Source organism: Tenrec ecaudatus, chromosome 3 (genome assembly GCF_050624435.1).
Source record: "Tenrec ecaudatus isolate mTenEca1 chromosome 3, mTenEca1.hap1, whole genome shotgun sequence".
NCBI lineage: Eukaryota > Metazoa > Chordata > Mammalia > Afrosoricida > Tenrecidae > Tenrec > Tenrec ecaudatus.
In genome coordinates, this window is record NC_134532.1 from 75351253 (window position 1) to 75369693 (window position 18441).

The following is an 18441-nucleotide window of genomic DNA, read 5'->3' on the forward strand; positions in this document are numbered from 1 at the left end:
TGATCTCATTTGACTCGGAGAGTATCACACCCTGGTGGTTCCATAGGTTCCCAGGAACCCTGGTGCCATAGTGGATCCCTCGCTGGACTGCCAACCACAAGGTCAGCAGTTCAAACCCACTAGCTTCTCGGTGGAGAAATGGCCGGATTTTCTCCTTGAAATCCCCAAGGTCATTTCCTCTCGGCAGGGCTGCTGAGTCAGAATCAACTGTGGCTTATCAGTTAGGTTTGCTGGTGTTTTTGTTGCATCTATTTTAGTTTTGAAGGTTACTTGGAGATGCCTCGAGAGGTAAAAACAGCATCAGAACGCTCTCATGTACGTGACTGGGAGGGAAGTAGGCATGCATGGGAAGGAACAGCCTCCAGACGTCAGCGGGGCCAGGCTCCCCCATTGTCATTGAGAGGGACATCATGGGACAGCACCCAGTTCACGAAACGCACGGCTCTATTGATGCCGAGCGCATTCAGCTGTAACACTGTCCTTACTCCATCAGGATACCAGAGTGCTTTTCTCACAGAAGCAAAAGACGATTTGAAGGCAATGTTAAGTCTGTATTTGCTTCTAAATAATACCTAGGGAGGCATCATAGGCCCTGGGGCAGAAAAGTCCCGCTTCGTCTATGAGACCAGTACATTGTTGGTTGACTCACCTTGTCAGAAGACAAGGGAGAATCATTTCCCCTGGGCCAGTGTTTTCCACAGAGCAACTCCTGAAAAAGTCAAGTTGTCTCATGTTTAATGGGTGTGTTGCACCTCCTAGTGTCTCCATAGAAGATCCTCTTTGATTCTCATTTATTGTGACTTAGCATCTTCCCTGTGTGGTCACTCAGGTCCAGCTCTGTGGCTCTGTTCCCTGTGGGCACAGTGTCGTGTGGCCTCGTGGACTTGAGATCTCATTTTGGTGAGGGTCCAGCCCAGCACCCTTTCACATATAAAACTCAGCAGAGAAAACAGCTGCTAAGGGACAGGAGTAAGCCATCTAGAAGCTGGGTGTTAGATAGGCAGTGTGCCAGGGACTCTGCTGAAGGAAACACAGGTCCTAGGGTGCCAGCCAGCCAGCAGCACTCCAAGGCTGACTCGGTGGGGAGGATGGATGAGCTACACAGAAGCTACAGGCAGTAGGTGCGAGGCTTACACACCAACCCCTGGCAGCAACTGCCTTCTACGACGTGCTTTGTTCACATCAAGTTTCTGTGGGCAGGCTGGCGAGGCTTCTCCATTGCCCTGTCCCCAGAGTTTCCACAGGCTCTCCTCACTTGGTGTAGGCGTCTTAGCCTAGTGTCTGACAGGGAGGCCTTGGCAGCTGCCTGCCTTGTCCTGGTGTCTGGACACAGGTTCCTCCATGCACATTGACCCTTTCTGTGGGAAGGTCCTTGTGTTACAGCAGCAACTTCTCGCCTGACTCTGAAAATAGCAGCAATGGATGGGGTTGATGTATTAAAATGACTCCTTTACAGAATGCTTGGAGGCCCGTGCCTTTCAACGAGTGCATTCCCGATAGCCTGATATTTTAAAAAGGTTAACTTGGTTATAAGTTGTTACCAAGGGGAGGAGGAAAGCAAGTCATCACTCACGCAGTGCTGAATTGTACAGGTAAACAATGTTGAATCGGCAAATGTTTTGTAATATAGATATTTTACCATTATATAAATATATATACATACATATATACATACATTTGAATTGTGCTGGAGAAGAATCGATGTAAAACATTCACACACTGGATGATGAACAGCAGACACATGGGTGAAGGGAGACAGCGGATGGAGTAAGATATGAAAATAATTTATCATGGGTTCATGAGGGTAGGAGGCCAGGGAGGGAGGGGAAAATGAGGAGGAGCAGAAACCAAGGGCTCAAGTAGAAAGAAAAATGTTTTTAAAAGGATGATGGCAACATGTGTACAAATGTGCTTGACACAATGGATACATGGATTGTCGTAAGAGCCCCCCAAATTATGTTTAAAGAAAGAAAGTACCATAGACAGCTGAAAGGACAAACGGATCTGTGTGGGAAGAAGTAAGTCAGAGAATGCTTTTTAGAAGCAAGGACGGAGAAACGTCATCTTACATCCTTTGGACATGTGGCCAGGAGAGACCAGTCCCTGGAGAAGGGCATCAGGCTTGGTAAAGCAGAGGGGCAGTGAAACAGGAAGGCCTCGAGGAGATGGGTGGACACAGTGGTTGCAACAGTGGGAACGATGACGAGGATGGTGCAGGACCGGCAGGGTTTGTTCTGCTGCGTGAGGTTGCGTGAGTCAGAGCCAGCGTGGTGGCACCTGACAGCGACAGGAGACGAGAACTGGGGGGATTTGGAGTTCAGCGTACAGCATGCGAAGGGTAAGACTAGGATGATCTCCGTGGGTTCACGATGTCACTGCTGCCTGGGGAGGTGGGTCTGCACAGCAGCTGGAGGCAGAGGGGCGAGGGCCAACTGTAGGCTATTAGGACTTCGTAGCTTGACAACGATTTCCTCCCCTCGTCCTTCCTAGAGAGAACGCAATAACAGTACAGACCAAAACCTTGTAGCATCTCTTGGAATACTTGCCTGGGGAAGAATCAGACTGATGCCACATCCCTAGAACGAGGCTGGGGATGATTTTTTGAGACTTACAGTACATCTAGGGAAAGCATTTACTTCATGTATTGTGACCATCTGCTGTGTGGTGTTCTAGGATCGAGGTTCCAGCAGCAAGCAACACAGAAGAGTGCATGCTTTCCGAGGAAATTCACGTCCTGATCGGTGGCACAAAGCATAAGCAAGATAAACAAATTCCCCATATTTGTTGTTGGCGGTGCATTCACCGGTGAAACAAAACAGCTATTTGAAATTCTGGAATGAGGGAGCTGGGGAAATTTTACAAAAGGTGGCCAGAGAAGATTTCACGCAGAAGGTCGCTTGATGGTGCGAAGCAGCTGGATGCTGAGCTAGTCTGGGTTGTCAAGTACGTATACAAAAGAGCTTTCTGTCAAAACGTAATTTCATATCAAGAAGGCAGCCCAGCCCAGTCCAAATCAAGTCCATGGGTGTGCTGCCAGATGGGGCTCTCTTCAGACTCGGCTAGCTGCAGGCTGATGGTACAGATAGATGCCTAGAAGCAGGGGGACCACGGGCTGGTGGATGCAGCATCACAAGGATCCAGGTCAGGGAATTCGTGGCAGGGCACCAAAGGTGTCTCAGGAGGCAGACACAGAGATCCAGGGAGGTAAAGGGGAAAGAGAGAGGGGAAGTTCCCAGTGTCCCTCTTTGGCTACGCCACACTCCCAAAGAGGCACCATCAGGCTGTGACCTGATTGATGGAGTTGAGTCCACCCCTAGCCTTGCACACAGGTGGAAGTTGACATAAAATCTGGCCCTCACACTGAGTGGAGCTTTCAAAAGGAGTCTAAGTTTGCTGACGGATGCATATGGCAAAGGAGAGAGAACAGGGTTAACCACTGAGGCCAGACCTCCACAGCCCTAGGAGTCAAGTTTGCGTTCATGGAGACATGATGAGAAGCTGTCGGGGAGTTGGTCCGGAGGACTTCCACTATGAATGTGTCAGGTTAAATGGTCACAAGGGGTTTGCGGACTGGACTGGAATTCGGGAAGGGTTCTGACTTTGTCATGGATGTGAGATAATCTTGAGTCACTACAAACATCCACCTTCTTCACTCACGTTGGATCTGACCTCTCAAGCCGCGTGTCTCGCTCGGTGTTTGCTACCATGGAGTCAGTTCTGACTCACAGAGACCTTACCTGTTGGGCAGAGGAGCGCTGGCCCCTGGGATCTCCAAAGCTGCAGCTCCCTAGAGAGGCAGACAGCAGCGTCTTCCTCCCATGACATCACTGGCGGGTTCGAATAGGTGCTAACAGCCCAACGTTTCACCTGAAGCTCCCCCCCCCGCATGGGTCATGAATGCCGTTTAAGAATCACTGTCCATGTCCCTGATCGACGTCCTCTCCTAGCTTCCCCAAACAGGTATTATAATTTTCCACTGCGCGCTCCAAACGCTCTAACCCTAAGCCCACTTTCTCTCGGATGGACACGTGATTCCGAGTCCAGTAAAGAACTGGAACAACTGGGTTGCTGCTCTCAACATCAGCCCCAAATAGACTGACTGATCCGCATCCATGGTCTTTAGTTTTCCTTTCTCCATCTTGGAGAAAATTATCTTTCGTCTTCATCGTTTTACCCATAATTATTTCTTGGTCTCTGAGTATAAAACTGTTTGTCATTCTCTTAGTTCTGTTACACTCTCTATTTGTTATTGGCTTATTGAACTCTACCCTAGAACAGCAGTTCTCAACCTGTGGGTCGCGACCCCTTTGGGGGTCGGACAACCCTTTCACAGGGGTCGCCCGATTCATAACAGTGACAAACTTACAGTGATGAGGTAGGAACAAAAATAATGTTATGGTTTGGGGTCACCACCACTGTATGACAGGGTCGCGGCCTGAGGAAGGTTGAGATCCACTGCCCTAGAACATAAAGGAATCCTTGGGTGGCAGGAAAGGTTGTTTGAATACCAACTAAAAAGTGTTAATGGTTCAGAGTTAACTGGAGGTACCTTAGAAGAAAGACCTATGATCTGCTTGCAAAAGCCAATCATACCCTTCCTGTGCATACACCAGTACAGATTATTTCACCAACACATATTATCATTAATAATAATAATGATCAAAGAAAAAAAACAGATCTATTGACTGAGCGGGCCCTCAGCATCGTGCCTCTCGTTGACACTCTTGGCATTTCCAGTAGCCCGACCCTTACACCCAGTCAACAAGGGACCCCAGAGAGGAAATCCAAGGTGACATGTGGATCCTAAGTCCTCAATCCTGAAAACTCCAACAGGTTTCTAGAGGGGCTCCATTAAAAAGAAAGAAAGAAAAAAAGCCTGGAAGGCAGTCATTCAGTTGGCTCCTTGGTCATTATTCAGACTGTGTGTAATATAATGGACGCTGCAGCTGTTGTCCCCCCTCATGGTGCGACAGTTAACTGCTGGGTTGTCAACTGAAGGTTGTTGGTTTGAACCCACTCAGTTGCTCTGTGGGAGAAAGACTTGGCCATCTGTGGAGAGAGTCCTGCGCATAGTACAGCCGAGTTTTACTGCCCACTTCACCCTGCGGGGCAGTTTCGTGCTATCACGTGGAACCACGAGGAGTGAAAAGTTGACTCAACAGCAACAACCGAAGAGATGGTTAAATCTGGAAGTTCGTGTCACACTTTCATACGTGTGTACATATGGATACGTGTGGCTCTCAAAACATCATTCTGTAATGCTCCCTTACTGATACCATCGCTGAAGACAACGCGGTGCCTAAGCAAATGTGGTGAAGAAAGCTGATGGTGCCCCGCTATTACAAGATAGAGCATCTGGGGTCTTAAAGGCTTGAAGTTAAACAAGCAGCCATCTAGCTTGAAAGCAACGAAGCCCACATGGAAGAAGCACACCAGCCTGTGTGATCATGAGCTGTTGACGGGATCAGGTATCAGGCATCAGAAACCCCCAAACAAACAACCATATAAATGTGAACAAGAAGGGCTGGAGTGGAGACCCAAAGCCCATCTGTAGACAATTGGACATCCCCTCACAGAAGGGTCACAAGGAAGAGACAAGTCAGCCAGGCTGCAGTATAATATGGAAATAATAACACAATTTATCAAGGGCTCATGAGGGGGTAGCGGGAGGCGTAAAAAGAGAAGCTGATACCAAGGGCTCAAGTAGAAAGGAAATATTTTGAAAATGATGATGGCGACATATATACAAATGTACTGGATACAATTGATAATATGGATTGTTATAAGAGCTGTAAAAAACCCCAGTAGAATGGTTTATATAAAAAAGGAAAAAAGAGACAAACATTTGGATTACAACAAAGATGGAGAGATTGTAGTCAGTTAACATTTTTATCTGTTCTGAGTTCCTCCCTTCACACTCTCTATTTACTCTTTCCAGATGCTACTTCGGTGAAATTTCTAAAACACCAATGTAATGATGTTTTCTGCTGGCTTACACTTTGTATTATGAATTGCTGGAAGGTCCCCAGTGCTGAGCATCAGTTTTGCATCCAGCTACTCACACACATACTGTGTCATACGCATGCTGCTCACTGATAGCCCTTCAATGTCACATCGCGGAACCACTCCTCTCTGGGCTTCTTGGTTCCATTTTTCCTTCTCAGCTTTGTCCTTGGGGAAAGGCTGCTCTTTTGTCTCGATTGTGGCTGATTACTCTTAACGCGTTATTATTCCCCCCGATAGACTTTTCTGTTCTTTGGCTGAAACTGAGCTACAAGGGTGTTTTGAGGGGTGACTAAGGGCCACCATCCCAGGGGTTCTGTCAGCATCACGGTCATTGTGCTTTCTTCTGCTTCAAGCCGCTCAACAAGAAAAACAAGTGTTTAATGATGTGTGATCCCTCATGGCTCCCAGCTCTCTTTTTGACTTATAATCCACGTGCCAGTGGTTGAGATGCGCTGAAGAGTTGAGCGATGCTTCCATCCTGCGACATCATTCTCAGAACTCCTTGCTGTCGTAAAAGGCGAGGGACCAAAAATATCCAAGATATTTCCGTTCATTTCCCCAATTACTATCTCCGGTGCCTAAGTCTTGACCTCCTTTCTTCTGATGTCAAAATCTATGCTCCAAGTGTGAGATTCCAATCCCTCCGCTCAAGGCCTGCCTTGCCCCAAATTTAGAGCTACGAGCCAGAAATAGAGGCGAGTGGTGATTTTTCAATCTTTAGAGATGAAAGGAATTTTTTGGCAATTGATGTGGTCTATAGGGAATGTTACCACAGGCCCCAAAGGACATCTTAACATCAGACGCCAGTGCTGAAGATCGACACCGGAAGTCTAGATCAACATCTATAGTTTGTAACAAGGTGCAAGTATTTTCCGTGTACAACTCCCCAGAGGTTCTTCTGACCAGAAACAAAGCCCTATCCATCGGAGCCAGGCACGTGAAAGAGGAGGTAACGTGTGAGCTCTCTGGATTGTCCTGGGAGACATCCATCACAGAGATTGTTGGCATGGAAAGTTCAGAACTTTTTTGTGATGCTTAATCTTCTTTCGAATCAGGGACCGCAAACCTGACTATTTGAGGGTCGACTGCGGCTTGGTGGTGCTGCGGCCGGGTTGAGCGTGCGTGGTGATCGGGCACAGTGGTTGGAGTCCCACAGGCTGGGTGCACCACTGTCTCCGTGCCACCTTTTCCTCCAGGCCAGTCCCGAGGCCCCGAGCACTCCGGGGCCCAAAAGGAACCGGATAGGATTGCCTTTCCTGGGATGTGACAGCTGCACCCATCCATTGGCCCAGCCCAAGGCTGAGGGGTTTTTGATAAGTGGCCGCGTGGCCTTACTCCTCCGCTACATGTAATCTTCCCATAAGCTGTAGTCAGCAAGCCCAAGTGGCGCAGAGGTAACGGGTCCACTGCCCATCAACAGATTCCAAACCCAGGGACAGAGAGGTGGCTTTCTGCCTCAATAAAGATGGGCCTAGATAATTATCGATTCAATTTTCCCCCCTGCAGCATATCTTATGCAAACAGGTCAGTAGTTGGAAACTACCACCCGCTCTTCTGGCAAGAGACAGGACTCTGGCCTCCCGTAAAGAGTTGCCTTCTCAGAAACCCCCAAGGGCAGCTCTGCCTTGACCTACAGGCTGACTCTGAGTGGGCAGCCACTGGGCAGCGAATTCGGGTTTGGGTTTCTTTTCATGATTCTCCCACTAGGGGGTGGTGTTGGGTTGAAGACTAGCCCCCGTGGTTTACTTTGAGACCCAAATGCAATATATTCTGCTTAATTCTTTCTACTTCTTCAGTCAGAACCGAAAGGATACATTTGCCCCTTCTCGCAGTCGATAATTAGGGCAGACCTTTAAGTTCAAGTGGAACTGGAAGAAAAAAAAAGACATAATCCAAAAGAATTTGACAAGCGCGTCCATCCCCTGCAGGCAGCGCTTGATGGCCACAACACACTTTATTCTGTGTCGGGAGACAGGAGACCAAAAAAAAAAAAGAAATGAAAATATTCAATCTAAGCAAGATAGCTGCCTCCTTTATAACAGACACCTCATCTAGTATTAAATATTTGCCCAGGATTTCACTTCTGCTTACAGAGTCGTTTCCTCTTGGGTCCATGGCCTTAAACTGGCAAAATCAACCTTTTGTTGAGTGTGCCAAAGTGAGAATGTGGGTGTGCCAAGCTGCATCTCGGGGCCCAGAGCCTTCCACTGAGGGCATGCCCCTGGGACAGGACCGCTTACCTGGGGGCCAACCCTGATGACCAGGCATCCATTGGCTTGTCTCCCCAACCACCTCCCATGCCCCCACCCCAATCACATCCCAAAACATGATTGATGCCAACCCGATCTCCAACCTTCCAAAGATCCTCCATGTCTTTACCGGACCCTTTTCAATGTGAGGGTGAATTTCCTCTGAGGAGACCACCTCAGTTGCTTCCATTAAGGCAGTGGTTCTCAACCTTCCTAATGCTCTGACCCTTTATTGCAGTTCCTCATGTGTGGTGACCCCCCAACCATAAAATTATTTTCATTACTACTGCATCACTGTAATTTTGCTACTGTTGTGATCATAATGTAAATATCTGATATGCAGGATGTACTTTCATTGTTACAAATTGAACATAATTAAAGCATAATGATTACTCACAAAAGCAACATGCAATTCTATGTTGCGAAATATTTATTTCTAATGACAAATAAATGAAATTTTGTCTAGAAGCGTGGTGTAGCACGGGTAACCGTCTTCACACCAGGTACCCGTATGTGGGCATATCTGCATGTGGGCGGACCGGCCTGGAGAAGGATAAAGGAACAGTGTCTCAGTTCCTAAGACCGTCGGAAAGATGTGTTTTCTGATGGTCTTTGGGGACCCCTGTGAAAGGGTCATTCAAGCGCCAAAGGGGTCATGACCCACAGGTTGAGAACCACTGCTTTAAGAGCTCTTTTAAAAACACTGAGGGTCGGAGTGGAGAAATGTCAACAAAGCTAAAAGGAGGGAAAACTTTAAAGATTGTAGAGTACTGCCTTTAAAATCATAAAACTGGCCCTTGGCGGAGGCATCAATGCAGGGCAGGCCTTGCACTACAGGTCCCTCGGCCAACAAGGCAGGGTCATTGTCCTGGCCCACATTTGGTATGCAAATGAGCCCTTATGTGAAAGGGAAAGCTCACTGGATAGAAGAACTAGGCCAGGTTTCAGAAACATCAAGACGAAGGAAGGATCGGTAGCCCCCTTAGGAACCTGCCACTTCTGCGTTCCGTTGGCCACATCCCTGGGTACTGCACAGGGTTCACACACGTGGCTGGTAACTGACTTGGACCTTGAGCCTCCCCTGTCCCCCAAAGGTCCTCCGAAGAAAAGCCTAATGTCCTGTTTTGGGAACATGAGCATTGAGAACTTGACAGAGCACACAATTCCACTCTTGAGACTCATGGGGTGCCCAGGAGACCATAAAGATTCTGGCGAACTGGCAAACACACAAACCTCTGCTCTTTCCAGAGGGAGGCCCTGCACCCTCTTTGTTTGCCCCTTCCTCATTAACCACAGCTTCCTTTGAACCAACCCCTCGCCAGAAACAAAGGAAGGGAAGTTTTTTTTTTTAATCATTATATTAGGGGCTCATACAGTTCTTATGACCATACATACATACATCAATTATGTAAAGCACATCTGTACATTCATTGCCCTCATCATTCTCAAAACATTTGCTCTCCACTTAAGCCCCTGGCATCAGGTCCTCATTTTTTTCTCCTCCCTCCCAGCTCCCCCTCCCTCATTAACTCTTTATAATTTATAAAACATTATTTTGTCATATCTTTCCCTGTCCAATGACTCCCTTCACCCACTTTTCTGTTGTCCATCCCCCAGGGAGGAGGTCACATGTAGATTCTTGTAATCAGTTTCCCCTTTCCAATCCATCCTCCCTCTACCCTCCCAGTATCTCCACTCACCCCACTGGTCCTGAAGGGATCATCCGCCCTGGATTCCCTGTGTTTCCGGTTCCTATCCGTACCAGTGTACATCCTCTGGTCTAGCCAGACTTGCAAGGTAGAAATGGGATCATGATAGTGGTGGGGGGGGGGGGGGGGAGAAGAGGAGCATTTAGGAACTAGAGGAAAGTTGTATTTTTCATCTTTGCTACATCTCACCCTGACTGGCTCCTCTCCTCTGCGAAACCCTTCTGCAAGGGGATGTCCAGTGGCCTACAAATGGGCTTTGAGTCTCCACTCCACACTTGCCCCCTCATTCACTATGGTAAGATTTTTTGTTCTGATGATGCCTGATACCTGATCCTATTGATACCTTATGATCACACAGGCTGGTGTGCTTCTTCCATGTCGTCTTTGTTGCTTCTGAGCTAGATGGCTGCTTGTTTATCTTCAAGCCTTTAAGACCCCAGACGCTATATCTTTTGATAATCGGGAACCATCAGCTTTCTTCACCACATTTGCTTATGCACATGTGTCTTCACCGGTTGTGTCGGGAAGGTGAGCATCATGGAATGCCATTTTAATAGAAGAACATATTCTTGCATTGAGGGAGTACTTGAGTGGAGGCCCAATGTCAGAGGGAAGAATTTAGTGAACCCTAACTAGTAAAGAGAAGAAAAGAAGTGCTTCGGGAAGCTAAACTTGTAGGCTAACCTTTCCTCTGCCTAGATTGAGTGGTACTTTAAAAACCATCCCGTCTCCAGAAAAGGACAACATGCTTGGAAGTGTAGACGGGCAGCAAAGGAGGCAGGCCCTTGCCGAGATGTACTGACACGGTGGCTGTACTGCTTGTGAGGCTGGCCCGAGTCGGACAGCCTCTGTTCTGCTGTGCAGAGGAACGCTGCGGTAGGAACTGACTCGGCAGCACCGAATGCCAGCAACTAAACAGCTGACTGCCACCAAAGAGGGAGCCTTTGGGCTCTGTGGGGCCCTCAGCATTGGCTAACTGGTGTTCTCCCACGCACCCTGTGCTCTAGTAATGGTTTCCTCTGGCCGGGCTGCTCCTGGGGCAGTCTGAGGGACCAAGGGGACTGTGACCACCTGGGCCTGGGCCACCCCATCAGAGGATCCTGTCAGAGCATCCTGTTCTGAGAAATCTACAAATCCTGGGCACAGGCAGCCTAGGGTCGAAGGGCGTCTGTATCAGCTTGCTTGCAGGGTGCAATCTGGAGCTGGATGCACACGCTGCAAGGTCCCACACACATGCACGAGGTTCCCCACAGTGGCACGTGGGACTCGGATAAGGAGAGAAAGCGGGTAGGCAGAGGAGCACTCCCCCCATGCCTACTCGACATGCTCAGAGAGGGTGGGTGGATTAACAAAAGCCCAGCTGTGCTGCCAGGGAGTGGATGCTGAGGCACAGTGACCCATAGGACAAAGTGGAACTGCCCTGAGTGTTTCTGAGGCTGTATCGCCTTCTGGGAGTCAAAAGCCTCATCCTTCTCCCACAGAGCAGCTATGGGTTTCGAACTACTGACCTGGGTTGACCAGGAGTAACCACTATGTCACCCAGGTTCATGTATATGAATATGCACACGCATCGATATGTGTATGTGTGTCTATGTATGTGTAAGTATAAAGGGAACATATATGTATGTGTATGTATCTATATGAGGGGAATAACCCCCCCCAAAAAAAACCAGATTTTTTTCAAAGCTACATATTTACATTTTTTTTATGAAACAACCTTATCACCTTCAAAGTACTTACTCTCCATGACACTTAATGCTTTTGCCAAATCTGTGATTCCATTCTTGGAAACATTTTCAAATTCATCTGTTTGGATGTCTGACAGTGCCTCCCTCATTTTTCTCGTCACTTCTTTGTCATCAAATTGTTGTCCTTTCATGTCCCTCTTCATTGGCAGAATCAAAAGGAGTCACACAGAGTGAGGTCAAGTGAGTAAGGTGTGTGGGACAAAAGGGACATGCTGTGTTTTGTCAAAAACGATGCACTGAGATGGCTGCATGAGCAGGTGCTCTGTCGCGGTGGAAAACACAGTCCCCCTTCTGCCACAAATCAGGCCTTTTTTGGTCACACACCGTTATGCTATCTTTTCAGAACCTCTAAATAGAAATGAACTCTAAAGGCACTCTGAGTCAACATTTTCGTCCGTTCAGGAAGTTGATGGATGTTCAGAACACATGTCCAACTGGCATTTCACCTATTTTGAAACGAGGAAACCACTCATACACTTGCATTTCCCCCCATAGTGCTGTCCTCGTAAGCTGTGTGAAGCATCACAAGAATTTCTGTGGCATTTTTCCCGAGCAGGAACCAATTTCACAGCTGCATGCCATTACCTTAAATCAGCCATCACCAAATCAACAAGGCTCGAGCAACACTGCTTTTATGAAAAAATTAACTGGCCAGAGAGAACCTTCCCAGGCGACACACTGGGTTCTATAACAGAGCAAGCTGTTGGATGCTTGCCTAGTGGGGAAAATTGGTACTACAAAAGCACCGCTTCACCCAGCGGAGTTTGTCCTGTTTGAGGGGCGGTACCCCCTCATCTAGCTCCACAATAACCAGCACATTTGCATGGAATAGTTGACCTGACCCAGTGGCAACATTGAGAATTCTTACTTTGAGGAGACAGGCAGTAAGGTCCGGTTGAAGACTTGCGTCCACGGAGACAGGATCAGCACGCTACAGGAATGCCTGACCCAAATTGATGCTCTGTGTTGTGACATGAATGGGAGGCTACAAAAGGAAGCGTGATTTTCTGCAAAGTGGCCGCAGAGAGAGCACTGCTCAGGATCTGCTCTTTCTCACGGGCAGCACTCAGGATCTCAGCGCCAATGCCATCTGCTAGTCACCATGTAGCCGGGAGACACGACCAGGGCCCACAAGTGAAGGGGGGCTCATTTTTTGTTTTTTGAATCAATATGTGAATGAATAAGTAGTCAAGCAGGGAAGGATGGAGAAGGAAGTCTACAAACTCACTGCCACAGAGTCGGTTCTGCCCCATAGCAACCCTGTAGGGCAGAGCAGAGCAGCTCCAGCGGTTTCCCAGAATGGTAACTTTTTAAAAAACATTTTATTAGGGACTCATACAACTCTTATCACAATCCATACATACATCAATTGTATAAAGCACATCTGTACATTCTTTGCCCTCATCATTTTCAAAGCATTTGCTCTCCACTTAAGCCCTTTGCATCAAGTCCTCTTTTTCCCCCTCCCTCCCCACTCCCCCCTCCCTCATGAGCCCTTGATGATTTATAAATTATTATTTTGTCATATCTTGCTCTGTCTAGCATCTCCCTTTCTGTTGTCCATCCCCCAGGGAGGAGGTCACATGTAGATCCTTGTAATCAGTTCCCTCTTTCCAGCCCACTCACCCTCTGCCCTCCCAGTATCGCCACTCACACGCCTGGTCCTGAAGGAATCATCCACCCTGGATTCCCTGTGCCTCCAGTTCCTATCTGCACCAGTGTACAGCCTCTGCTCTATCCAGACTTGCATGGTAGAATGCAGATCATGATAGTTGGTGGGGAGGAAGCATTTAGGAACTGGAGGAAAGTTGTATTCTTCATCTGTGCTTCATCACACCCTGACTGGCTCATCTCCTCCCCTCGACCCCTCTGTGAGGGGATCTCCAGTGACTGACAAATGGTTTTTGGGTCTCCACTCTGCACATCCCCCTTCATTCACTATGGTTAAGATTTTTTTTTCCCGATGATGCCTTATACCTGATGCCTTCGACACCTCGTGATCAGACAGGCTGGTGTGCTTCTTCCATGTGGGCTTTGTTGCTTCTGAGCTAGATGGCCGCTTGTTTATCTTCACGCCTTTAAGACCCCAGACGCTATATCTTTTGATAGCCGGGCACCATCAGCTTTCTTCACCACATTTGTTTATGCACCCATTTTTGTCTTCAGCAAGCATGTCGGGAAGGTAAGCATCAACGAATGCCAGGTCATTAGAACAAAGCATCCCTTTGCTTCTGAAGGGCATTCTGGCTGCTCATCTTCCAAGGTAGATTTGTTGGTTTTTCTGGCAGTACATGGTACTTTCAATATTCTTTGCCATCACCGAAATTCAAGTGCAGTGATTCTTCCAGGCCTTCCTCATTTCTTATCCAGCTCCACCACATGAGTTTGATGCAGCTGAGTCCTCAAAGTGACCTCTTTGCTCTTTAAAACTTTAAAGAGTTGGTTTTCAGGAGATTTGCTCAGTGAGATACATGGTTTGATTTTTGGACTGCTGTTTTGATGGATGTTGACTGTGGATCTAAGTAAAATGAACTCATTGAGAACTAACTACAGTCTTTTCCCTGTTTAACTCAATGTTGCTTGTGGGCCCAGTTGTTTTGCTTGTTTGCTTTATTGTTGAGGAATTTTGTTGCTTTTGTTGTTTGTATTTATGTTGAGATGTAATTCATATTGCAGGCTGTAGTCTTTGATCTTCATCAGACAGAGCTTCAAATACTGTTCATTTCTAGCAAGCAAGGTTCTTTTTGCTTATAACAATAACCACTTCCATTTCACTTGCATCCATTGTCCGGAGTTTTATATACAGTATATCATTCTTAATTCTCACAAGCCTCCAAGGCAAATATTTATTATCTCCATTTGACAACAAAAAAGTAAGACTCTTTATCAATCTCATAGAGAAAGCAACTGGTAAAACCACGATTTGAATTGCATTTCTGACTTCAGAGTCCCAGACCTTTTCACTGTAACCCTCTGCCTCCTGAGGTTCATGTGAAGCTCTTGAGACTCTAAGCATGTGACTGACAATGCCAGGGATGTGGCTGGCCTGGGAAAGAAGGTTGTACTTGCAAATGTCCAGGATGATTCAACACAACTTCTGAGCTCCATCAGGTAGTCCTCACCCAAAGGAAAAGGGGCCCCGTAGGAGGACACCCAGACACTGAGTCCTTGCTTAATAACTTTCTTCTCTTATCCAATATTTTTTTCCTTTTGGGGTGGTGGGTGATGTTTTTATTTAGAAAGACAGGCATGCTAAGAAAGATACATAGAAGTTTTATTATTGTGTCATTCTTTTTTGCAACTTATTTAGCAGTAAATATAGTCAAGCAAAAATACTTTCATCTATTAGTTCCTCACTGGTATGCTGTCTATGGAAATTAATCCACAACCTTCAAACCCACGGGAGATCCTACTGCCACCATGAATCACCATTTCAAATGAAACGACACCATGTTCATGTTAGACTGGGCTGTCTAAAGAAACAATAAGCAGGGGCACTAATATATGCATAATAAAGAACTTTTTTCAAGAAATAATTTTAGATCAAGATAGATGTGTTTCTATTTAGATCAGCTAACTTTATTTCAAGAAATATATCCAGAAAGTGGCCAAGTTCAGTCCAACTCAAGTCCATGGGTCTGATGCTAGCCAGAGCTCTCTGTAGACTCACATGGCTGCAGGTCAAGGAAGTAGAAGCAGGAAGATTACAGGCAGGCCAGGGAGTACAGAGTCACATGGATCTACAGTTGGTGGGAACATGGCAGGACACTGACAGCCCCAGGGTTTGGCCCACATAGAGGGAGAGGGAGAGGGAGAGAGAGAGAGAGAGTCCTAGTGTTTCTCTCATTAGATGGCCACACCACCAAGAGGTTCCCACCAGGCTACCACCTGAGGGAAAGGTTGGAGCCCATCGCCCACACAGGTACCATTAAGTTGGCATAACATCTAACCACCTCAATACCCTAAGTGCTTTCTAACTCTACCAGGAAGTGCTGGTAGACTCCCTAGCAGCTGGTTGTTTCTTCAACATCATCTCAGATCATGCCTCTCTCTCCTGACTTGGCTTTGAACCTTTCCAATCCCGAATGAATTGCTTGAGCCTTGTCCATATACCAGAAGGCTTCGTAAAATGAAAGCGAAAATTCTTACTGTCTTTCAATTCCATTTTCACACAAACTTTTTGAAGCCCCCTAGTGTTTCTCTGTGGAAATATTTAAAGCCCATGGACTGCTAAAAAGAGAAACCAATCTGTGTTGGAAGAAGTCGGGCCAGAGGGCTCCTTAGAGTCGAGGATGCTAGGACTCCCTCTTATGTACTTTGGACACATTGTCAGGAGAGACCAGACCACATCGTGCTTGGTAAAGCTATGGGTCAGAGCTGACTTAATGGCACCTAACAACAACAATGGCAGCAGGGTTTCTCTCTGCAGTGGCTCAGCCTCTCCTTCTCGACCGAAGCCCATCTCGGTTTCTTGGAGCACCCTCTCTGTCTACGTCATGCATAGCCCGAGCACAGCTACGGAGGAAGCTTCCGTGGAAGAATGAGCTCCCCACTGACCTGCTGCTGACCACGCGGTCAGCATCTTAACCAGTTTCTGAGCTCTGCACAGCTGATTGCTTCCTGACTTAGAGATGTTCATTCAAAACTTTATGAACAGATGTTGAAACAACTCCCTTGAAATATTTGCTTCCCTGGACACCATTCGCTCTTAAATCCTGTCCTAAACAAATTGTTCTTTCTAATCACTAAAGACTGGTAGGAAGGTTAGGCTGGGTTCACTCTCAACTCTACCTTTGTGTATGCTGAGTGTGAGAGGCAAGGGACGATCGAAGTCCCGCCCCAGATGCAGAGCGGAAGACAGAGCGTTTTCATACCTGGAGAAGATGTGAAATCTTGCATGTGTTGGCTCCCCATAGTTTCCCGCTTCCCTGGAATACTAACTTCACCATCAGAAATAATTTTATGGATAGAAAATGCTCTGTTGGATTTTTTTTTATTAACTGAGTTTACCCTTGAAAAGTAAATAAGTGAGTTAAAAGCACAGGTGTTCAGTACTCTTGGGGCACTCAGCACATACACCTTAAAGGGCAAAAAAAAAAAAACCTTTTTAATAAACTTGGACCTTGTATATCTAACTTTCTGAAATATTCCACATTAACAGAAAAGTCGATAGTGAATACATTTTTTTCTAACTAGTACCAACTCTTAGTACTCATCCCCGAGCCAGCACCTGCTTATGAAAAATTGTTTTTAAAAACTTGTGCTTGCATTAGTAAAAGCTCTGAATCTTATGTAAAGAACTGGTTGAAATTTAAGCAACTAATGTTTAAAGTTGCCTCTCGTTAAGATTATGCATGACAAAGTGTCCAGGTTACAGAGCTGGATTGAGACTCGTGTCCAACAAATTCAAAAGTCAGGCATATAAGAGTCGTTACATGAAAAATGGCAGTCAGTACTTCTGAATGTTGCAGAGCGAAGATCTGAACAAAGATAAAGTGTCTGTGGATTCAGAGAGAGAGAGAGATGGATCTCCCAGAGCAAATGCATGGATTGCATTGTCAACATAAGTACTGTGAGAAAACGAAATATTTATGGTGCTTATGTGAAGTTTGGTGGATTTTAGATAAGTGTAAGTAACAAATTTGCTGTTAATGAACTTAAGCTCTGAATACAAAAGGCCACAAAAGAAATAATTTAACAGGAGATTATTTCATAACTTGAGTATAAAAGTCCGATATCTCAAAACACAAAACAAAGGTTACATTTACAAAAGTTATAGGTTGATGCATACCATGGAAATCCAAAGATACTCTGTGACACTGACTGATAGCTGTTTCTCATACCGAGCCGTGAAAACTGGGGATATTGTTACAGTCTAAGGCTCACAATGCCAGGCAGCTGTTTGCGAGACTGACTTGTGTGTTGCTGAAAAGAGCAGCAGTCTCTAGAAACAGTCCTCAAAGCACTTGATCAAATTGCAGGATCCTGTTGAGATGCAGACAGCGCATTTTTCACTGGCTTTTATTTTCCATCTCCTGGCTCTTCCCGGAGGTATTTCTAACACCAGCTGGCATTTCGAGGCTAACGGTGATACTGGCTGTTCTTCTGGTCCTTGTTTTCTTATACGTTTCCATACATGCCCATGTTGCTATGTGCCTTTAAAGAAAAATGAGGTTTCTGCTCCTGTGAAGAGGTACAAGCTCAGCAGCTCACAGGAGCAGCTGCACCCCGTCCCAGAGGGTTGTTAACTTGACAGCCGTGAAGGGTAAAGGTGTGTGCCTTTGCCATGCAGCGTCACTGTAACACAAGTATCTAGCATGCGTGGGTTTTGTGGGAATTATTTCCTCACACTTTAAGAGGCAAGAATCCAAGTTCAGAGGGCTGGCTTTTGGGAAAGGCTTTCTATCGCTCTGGGTCTTGGGTCTGGAGGGAGGCTCTTGCCTCTTCAGCTTCTGCTTCCTGGTGCGTTTTGTTTGTTTTGTTTGTTTTGTTTGAGATCCTCCTGTGTCTATATTTCTAGGAACATTCTATCAGAATCAGCAAAAAGAGGAAGGCCCTCAATGAGATGGGTTGACACAGTGGCTGCAACAACGGGCTCAGACAGAAAACCCATTGTGAGGATGGCATCGGTCTGGTGGTGTTTCTGTGACACGTACAGTCGCTAAACATCGGAGCTGGCTCAATGTCACCACCACCTTTTTTTTTTTTTAAAAAAACACTTTATTAGGA